The sequence below is a fragment of the Phalacrocorax carbo genome, chromosome 11, assembly GCF_963921805.1.
Source record: "Phalacrocorax carbo chromosome 11, bPhaCar2.1, whole genome shotgun sequence".
NCBI classification, from domain to species: domain Eukaryota; kingdom Metazoa; phylum Chordata; class Aves; order Suliformes; family Phalacrocoracidae; genus Phalacrocorax; species Phalacrocorax carbo.
The window spans coordinates 22,028,952-22,037,798 of NC_087523.1; positions in this window are offsets into that span (position 1 = coordinate 22,028,952).

An 8,847-nucleotide genomic window follows, 5' to 3' on the forward strand; every position below is an offset into this window, starting at 1 on the left:
GCTAGTTTCATTTCTTATTTTAAAGAAAAAAAAGGTATTCTGATGGCATCTCTGTATCACAGTAGCATCCCCTATGACAGGTTGAACAGCTTGGTAATTAAGGGATGTTGAAGGCAGCATCGGTCCAGCAAAACTCCATCTGGCAGCTAGAAGGTTAACACGCACTGTGCTTTTCTGTCGCAAACGCAGAGCATGCTAAGGGCTCTTACACATAATGCCTGTGATGCAACTTAGACCCCAAATGTCTGCTCCTTTCCCGAGGAGCTGAAGCCCACAGAGAAAACTCAAGATGAAGCATATTTTGCTTTTAGCTGTCATCTCCCTTGGCCCAGTTCTGAACCAAAGATGCTCATCCTCCATTTTATGGTGGATGACAAATCAGCTCTGGATGCCAAGATCTTGACAAGTTATGAACAACAGCCCTCAAGCCAAAAGTGTTAAAATTTAAAAAAAAAAAAAAGCAAGAATGTTTTTTGCAGAGCCGCTTATCCAAAAAGCCATGCTCTGAGCTGCACCCCACGGGCAAGAGCTGCAGCGTTTGCACGTCTTTGAGCAGAGGGGGTGCAACCAGCTCCCAGGCAGGAGCTGGCCCCGCTCCCCCAGGTCCCACCGGGATTTTTGCAGGGCTGCACGTACAGCAGCAGCGGGTGAAGCAGAACTGTCAGCCTGGGAAGGGACTGCCCAGGCATACAGCACAGCCCCAGCAGGGAAGGGCATTTGAGCTGGCTGGGAGCGCTCTGTGGCTGGAGATGCCCATCCTGCAGCTGTTCCCAAAGGCAGCAAGCGCCAGGTTTCCAGAAAGACCCTTGCTGCTCGCCGAGGGTTTCCTGGGTTTATCAAAGCGCCTTCTATACTGCGGAGAATAAGGCTGGTTTGTTCAGCAGCGTCCTGCTCACACAAACCGCCAGCGAGCGGGAGAGATCCTTCTGTTAATGAGCTGAGCACAAAAGGGAAAAAAATGTCATTGAAGATTTTCCTTTGGTGATAGTCATTAAAACCAACACATGATTCCTGGGCCAGCGGGGATCTTTTCCAGCCAAAACAGAGCAGGGATCTGTGCTGCTGTTCCCACCGCCCCGTCCCCTGACTCCTCCTCTGAAGATCAAGGCTGGCATCGCGGCTCCCAGGTGGTCCTAGCACAGGAGCCACGCGTGGAGCAGCCAAAGGATGATGGAGGAGGATCGCGTGTAGATTTGTCTGCACCTTTTTTTCATCCCTTCCTCCCTTCAGCATTAGGAGTATCAGGGTGTTGTGTTTGCATGGGTTTAGTTTGTATCTGAATCAGATGTAGCCAAAAGGTGGCGGTGGTACCCGGTCTGCCTGGGGCCTGGCAGCAGCTTCTGTGGGGTGGGAAAGACCTGATGAAGTAGCCCTGAGGTCCATGACCGGCACCGGGGGGGCACTGAGGGCTTCCCACTTCTGACAAATCAAATGACAGAACCCAAACCCCACATCAACTAAAACCCAAGGAAAACAACTACCTGAAAACCCACTTGCCAATGTACAGCGTTTGCTAGTTGCATACCTGTTAAGAAACATCATTTAGCTAAAAGTATTAAGGAGCTTACTTGTTTTAAACAAGACACAGAGCAGGACAAGGTTTTATACTAACCCCAAGGCAGCGAGGCAGTTGCATTTATGGCATCCTCCTAAGCAGGCTTTTTGGCGAAGGTTGGTGTTGCAGAGCCCAGCCTTCAGAGGCGTTTGTGATTTAGAAGCAATTTAGTCAAGTGCTGTTCCTAGAGCTGAAACATTTTGCAGTAGAAGGGGAAAAAAAAAAATACTGTGGCATTTACTAATAAAACTCTTTAGGAATATTTTTAGCTGTGATTTAACGTTGTGTTGCGCTTCACTGTGAAGCGTTCATTTGCTGAAGCCTCCTGGCAGTTGTTAGCCGTGGTAGAGCCGCCTTTGGCTGAGTTAGCAGAGGAGGAGAGCTGCAGATGGACTGGAGGAGCGGTGCGGGCAGCGCTCCCAGCCGGGGCGGGTGATGTGCCTCCCTGGTGGGGCACAGGTCACCGCTTCAGTCCCAACCCAGCGAGCGATGCAGCTCTGCCCCCAGGGCCAGCCAGACATCCAGCTCCCTCCTCCCTTTGGCTGGAGGGCCTGACCCTTTCCCTGTGGTTGGCAGCTCAGCCCCAACCCATTCTTGGCCAACAGCAAATATTCCTCTGGGCTGTCCAGGGTCAAGGCTGAGACCTCTCAACTCATTTCACATGTGTTGCAGGAGCAACAGGTCCACAGCACCAGCTTCCAGCCTTTGCCAAGCCAATAGCCTGCAGATGGGGAACCAGAAACAGCATCCCAGGTCCTGGGGCTTTTCAGTCCCCACGGCATGTTGCTACCCGATGCTTTGCTGTGAGAGTGCTAACCCTTCTCACTCATGATGGGGCTGGGATGTTTTCCACGGCCTGAGACCATTTGTAAAGCCTTCTGGATGCAGAGGGCTCAAGGAAGGGGCAGACAGAGGCATTGCTTTTCCCTTGCCCATCAGCCTCAGTGCAATCATGAGATTTAGCCTCACTGAAGATCTACCCTCTGGTTTATTTTAAGCAAGGGGAATGGTTGAGATCCAGCTGGTTTTAATATATTTAATTAACCTTTGGACAATAGCTCTGGAGTGATTATCAGCTTCACACAAAGCAATGACATTTGTTGTACTGGTAGTGTTCGTAGTCATTTGGGCTAGCAACAAATTAAAAAGTGGTCACAGATTCATTTCATAAATTAGAGCAACACATCCTCACAGTGAGGATCATGCTCCATTCTGTGTGAAGGTTGTCCGCAGGTCCGGTCCAGCTCCAGCAAGGAGGTTTCTCCACATTGCAAAGAGCTGCCTCCACAGTTTTTTCTGGTTGATTTTTTTTCCCCTGAGACACCAAACCTTCAGCCCCTATAGGCTATAGGTTCTGCTCTCCCTCCGAGGCTGTTCATGGCCCACATCAGCCCAACATCTGGGGTTGAGGCAGAAGTCTAGGGCCAGCTGAGCCGGAGGTTGCCCCTCAGACATTAGGTACTGCTAGTGGACCCATCTGTCCTCTGCAGATTTGTCCTGTTGCTCCTTGAACCCTTCTGCACCAATTTCCAGCACGCCCTGTGGCAGAGCTCCACAAATCAACAGCTCGAAAGCCTGCTGCTTTTGTAGCTACTGCTTATTTCTGTCTGCTCGGAAACATTGCGCACCCTGGGGATCCTTCCCAGCCCTCCCTTTCACACAATCTGTCCTGCCAAACACCGTAGGACAAGCTCTTTCAGGCACCTACGAGCCCAGCTGAGTGTCACCTCCACCTCTTGTCCTTTTCTCGACTACCAGAGTCAGCTTTCTTTTTTGCTCCTTTCAGTATTTCAGGACTGCCTTCTGTTTTCTCCGTCCTGCCCCCGCAGTCCTTCCCCACCTCGCTGTTCCCAGGGCGCCTGCGCCAAAATAGGGGCTGCTGTCCTGAAGAGGCATTGCAAGATTCCTGTTCTTTTGATATTCATTTGTAAACTTTTTTGTCTTTTCTTCAAGGATAATAGATTTTCAATATACCACTTTGTTTTTATGCATACTCTGGCTCCTGGCATCTGACCAAAGCTTTTGCTTCCTTGCAAAAGCCTTCAGTTCCTGGCAGCGTCTGATTCTCCGGGCTCAGCAGCGCCCTGGGGAGCCCAATTTGGGTAAGAGCTTTGATTGCAAGGGCCGAGCAAATGGACTGCCCCAAAAGCTTGGCCCAGAACTGAGCTTAGCTGCAGGGGCTGAACCAAACTCCCAGTCTTTAGGGGTTTGGCATGGCTGTGCTCACCGCACAGTTACCCACATTCTCCCCAAATCCAAGCTCAGGGCTTGTCTTGGCCATCTGAAACACAGGGAATTAGGTTTCCCTTGGCTACCTTGTACAAGCTCAGCTGCTGCTGCACATGCCATCCAGCCAGTTGGGTGCCGTGCTTCAATACGTCAGGCAAGGTGTGGAAGATTCCTTGATGGCTGATTTGTTTTTTGCAAGACAACGTGCAACATCGACATCCTGCCCAGCCCAGCTCTGCTCGTCTCTGCCATGGCTTCACTCCCAATCCAGGTTTTTCCTGCAGGGAGCACCCAGCCACAGAAAGCAAACCCAGAGTTGCCTTCTGTCCCACCTTGGCCCAGTGAAGGAGGGTGACAGCAGAGGGGAACTCCTCTCTCCTCTCTCATGCAATATGAAGCAGGGGACTGGGGCTGAGACTGCAAGTATGAGGCACTTACCAAACCAGATGTGTCTTGGGGATTAGCCAGCACCTGAGAAACATGTTGTCACCCAACCCGTCCCTCCTTGCAGGGCCATCAGAGCATGCATGATCCTTCAGGTCACTTTGGATCCCACCGTGGGAATCCAGCTTGGCTTTGCAAGTCACAGCTCACTCCCCTGCCCAGTGGGAGAGAGCGAGTGGGTTCAGGGGCGCAGTGGAATGAGGAGACAGTCACGTACATGAAAAGCTATTGCAAAGAACATAAGGAACAATGTTTGTACACAAAACTCCATTTTTTGGACCTGTTTACAAAATGGGAGCTGCTTTTCTGCCCCTGACAGACCCCAAGAACTTAAGCTGCCAGATGTGATGGCTGCTGAGGTGAAGGATGACATCTGGAAGGAGCCAGCTGCAGGGGGTCACCTGTGAGCCAGCATCTGCAAATCGCACTGACAGGCTGGTCTGCAGGGCTGGCAGTCATGGTCTGGGGCAGCGCTTATTCTCCAGCCCTCCTGCGCTCCTCTCCTGCATGGTCTGGGAAAGCAGGGGCTGCTGAAGAGCACCTCTGGGGTTTGGGACGCTGCAGTCAATTCGCTGATTGTTCCTTGGGAGAAATCAGCTTCCTAGGGCAGAAGATAAAGCTCGTTTCTGGTCTCATCACCTCCCCTGCATGGGCACCTCAGCTGATCTTTGCTCCGGCAGCAGTGAGCTGGACGCTGTTCCCTTCCAAGTTCCTTTGCTGGGTTTGGAAAGCAGGTGGGAGGGCGCACCTCTGCAGGCTGACACCCAGCTTGCGTACAGCAGACATCAGGGTGGATTTGCAGCCGTGGGGAACACCGAGGCTCATTGCAGGCTGGAGAAGGCTGTGAGCCTTCATTGCTGTGAACTGCCCCTGCTAGGCAGAGCAGTGGCAGGGAACTGGGCTGGGCATCCCAGTGCATCTCCTGGAGCACAGGTAGCTGGGGGGGTGTCAGTGCGCTGCCCCGGCAAGATGATTTGACAGATGTATTATGGAACATGCAGTGTGCTACCCCAGGAAGCAGCTACACACTGTGGAGAAGCAGGCGCTTTCCAGTTACCATCATCAGCAGTGAGTGTCTCCTTGGCCTGACAGGAGGCTGTCACTGCTGCCTTTCACCTGTGGCATTTCCCAGTGCAGCAAGGTACAGATGTATTGACTCTTTTAGACGTCAGGGAGAGAAGACAAGTGATGGGAGAGCCCCTGCAGTGTGCCTGTACCATGGCAGCAGCTCCTGGAAAGCCCCCAGCCGGTCCCACTCCTCCTGCCTTGCACCTCCAGGAAATTCCTGCTGGGTTTGTGGCTCCCATTTTCCTCCTCCTGCAGCCTGACACCAGCATTATCCCACTGAGAGCTCCTCGCTTCCACTCAGGAGACAACGAAACCTCTTAGATTTTAGTCCATATAAGCGATACCAGAATCTGGCTGATGTTCCCAGACCCGGCAGAGAGATGCTGACCCTACAAACACACCCTGTGCGTGTGCAGAGAAACAGGAAGGCTCAGGTCATTACAAGAAGGTTTGGCTGGTTGAGGTTGTGCCTTTGCGTACCCACATCCGTGGAGCAGCCAGCACCTAAAGAAACTGGGACCGTCGCATGAGAAATAAGAGAAGCCAACCTTGCTGGGGGTGGTTGGGAAAGCTCATAGAACCACCTGAGCCTGAGTGGGGCTTTGAAAGTGAGGCATCACTGGAGCTTGCACTGTTTTCCCAAAGCAGCTGAAGGGTGGGATCGGAGGGGCTGCGCTGAGCCAGGCAGGGCAGCGCTGCCGGCCATGGCTGGGGTCTCCCCACAGCCTCAGAGCCATCGGCTGCATCTCCTAACACACTCTCAGCTAGAAAGGAAAGAAAGATCGGAACCCTCAAGGGCTGGCATGTCTCCTGAGCTGCAATCAGAGAGGAGGGCAGGAGCAAGGTGGGAGGGAAAGAGCTCATGCCCACCTACAGACATCCATCGCCAGCAATGATACGCACGCATATCGCCAGGGAGCACTTTAGGAGCTCCTTTTCACACCCTCTGCGCCAGAGCAGGCATTTCACAGCAATGCCTGAGCAGGCTCAGAGAACTTCCACCAAACCTGGAGCAGCCCAGCAAGGCTGAAAACCCTTCCTGATGTCCAGCCCAAGCATGGGCACTGAGGCCAGACATCCCACCTACCCTGGATCAAGTCTGACCCTTCAGCAGCACTGATGTAACCCTGCAGCTGCTCCCACCCCTGCTGTGCTCTTGCAGCGCAAGGGCAAGGTTATCGCTGCAGCACGCATTAAGCGAGCGCTGTAAGCAAGGTGTTGCCCCAGCCACACCACTTCTGCCCTTGCTGGGGTGCAGCAGGGCTGGTGGCCACAGAGAGAAGGCGAGTGGGAGCCCAGGGTGACCCCAGTACAGGAGCTCTCCATCACACCCCCTCAGGGCCAGCAAACAGCAAGGGGCTGCTGGCAGCCCCAGATGCACCCAGAATCCAGTGACCAGGAGGCAGGAGCCAAAGGTGACATGGACAAAGGCAAGGCTGCAACACAGGTCCCGCACCCACCCTACAGACTGTGCCAAACCCAGAACTTGCCCTAGGTGCCAGCACCCACCCAAGGGACCCAGCTGGGGCAGGAGCTGCTTGCAGAGGTGAGGTCCACCAGGACAGAGCCAGGAGCAGAACTGAGCACCAGCCACATCTTTCAGGGCTGGACTAGTACCCCCCAGCTGAGCTTAAATAACCTTATAGGACCGTGGGTGGGGTGTGAGTCCCAGGTGAAGCTGCTCAAGGCCAACAAGAGCTAGTAGTGCCCATGGGAAGATGGCAATTTAGCTCTGCAGCTGCCCAGATGAGGCTCTACTGGTTGCATGGCAATGTGCATCTGGGCTATACTGGGGGTGCCACAGCAGTCGCTGCTGAGCCTGGTGCACGCTGTGAGTTGGAGATGGTCTGTGGTGCTGAGCACAGAGGTGGGGTCTGGTATGGCCATGTGTATGGAATAAATAACGAATTGCTCTTGGCCTAACTGTCCATGTCCAGGCTTCTGCCCCTTGCACCAGTTACTTCCATGCCTGATGGATCCCTGCTCCTGGGAGCCCTTTCCTGAGGGTCTGAGGACCCGACACCAAAATCAGTCCCTCAAAGGTTTGGAAATCACCCGAAATATCAGTATGAGCAGGAGCAGCACTGAACATAACTGAGCATCACTTTGCTGGGACTCGGGCCAGGCGCCAGCCCTCAGGATTTGTGCGCAGCCTCTTGGTAGGTGTGAGCAAGATGCACCTGTGAGGACAGAAATTAAGTTGGTGTCGCGTGTAGCCCAACCCCACGCAAAGTGTTTCGGTCCCCTGAGTCAGAACAGGCCTTGAGATCGTGTGTTTTAGGCCAGAGATTGAGTTTTCAATCCAGAAGTTGGAGGTTTGGTGGCGCTGGTGCATGAGGGATGCTGCTACAGGAGACTGAGACGGCACTTGTCACGGGAGGGGATGGCAAGCCTTTCTAATCCCTGTGTTCCTGTTGGCAGCCATTAATTGGGGAGGTTAAAAAGCAGCTTCTCTTGTGGCTTAGCCAAAGTTGCCTGTCCTGGCTACCCTAGCCTGAAAATGTGTGCCTAACTCCTCCTTGGTTTTTTCTGCTGCAAACTCTGAGTGTTGTTAGGGCTTTTTGGGCAGAGATTAAAGGGATCTTTCTTCTCCAGAGATGCTCTCCCATGTCATGGTCTCAAAGGTTATCAGACCACGTACCCACCTTCTGCCCCGCTTCAAGTCTATCCCTGCTGGGAAGAGTTTCAGACCTTCAATCCTTTTTTCCTCCATCCCCGTCTGGGGTCCCCATGGGGGACGGAGGTGCGGGTGGCCCTGATTCCTCCCAGGCCCCCTGCATGTGGACAAAAAGCCCTGGGTGCCGGTGGCCGTGTCCCAGGCGGGTGCTGAGAATGGCTCTTTGTTCCCTGTTTCTAATTGCTGGGCCCAAGCAGCTCATTAATTGCTCTCCTCGCGCCCTCCCGTCCCTGCTCGGGGGGAAAGCCCTCGCAGGGACGTGCCGGGGCTCAGCCTCTGAGTGCGGATTTTGGGGTGACACGTAAAAGTGGACCAAAGTGAGCTCCGGGTAAAGCTGCAAGCATTGCTTATGTCTTTCCACAGCTCGGGGGGGGGGAAGTTCAGGGGGTGCCCGGAGAGGGGGGTTGTACAGGGGCAGAGCAGACGTCCATGAGCAGACATCCAGAGCCTCCCCTGCAAACTCTGCCACAGTTTTCTCGGCCAAAAAACAACCATCTGGCAGAAGCCTCTTGCTTGTTTTGGGAGCCAGGGACAGTACCAGCGCCGCCATCCATGCGCAGTGACTTTGGGAAGCGCCGGAGGACACGCGGTTTGCTCTGAGCCCAAAGTGTTGCGCAACCCTCAGGAGGGTTCAGGGCTGGGGTCCTTCCCACGGCACCCTGACTGCCCCGGGGCAGAGCGGAGCCCAGCCATTCACCCCCTGTACATGCAGATCTGGGAGCACAATCAGCCCTTTGGGAAGCTCGATATTAATGATTTAGAAACAATTTTTGGTCTCTCATGGAGAGAGCTTGCATTTGCATTTGAAAACTCCGGAGGAGCTGGCGGTGCTGGCGGGGGGAGAGGAACACTGGCCGGGTGCTATCAATAGGAA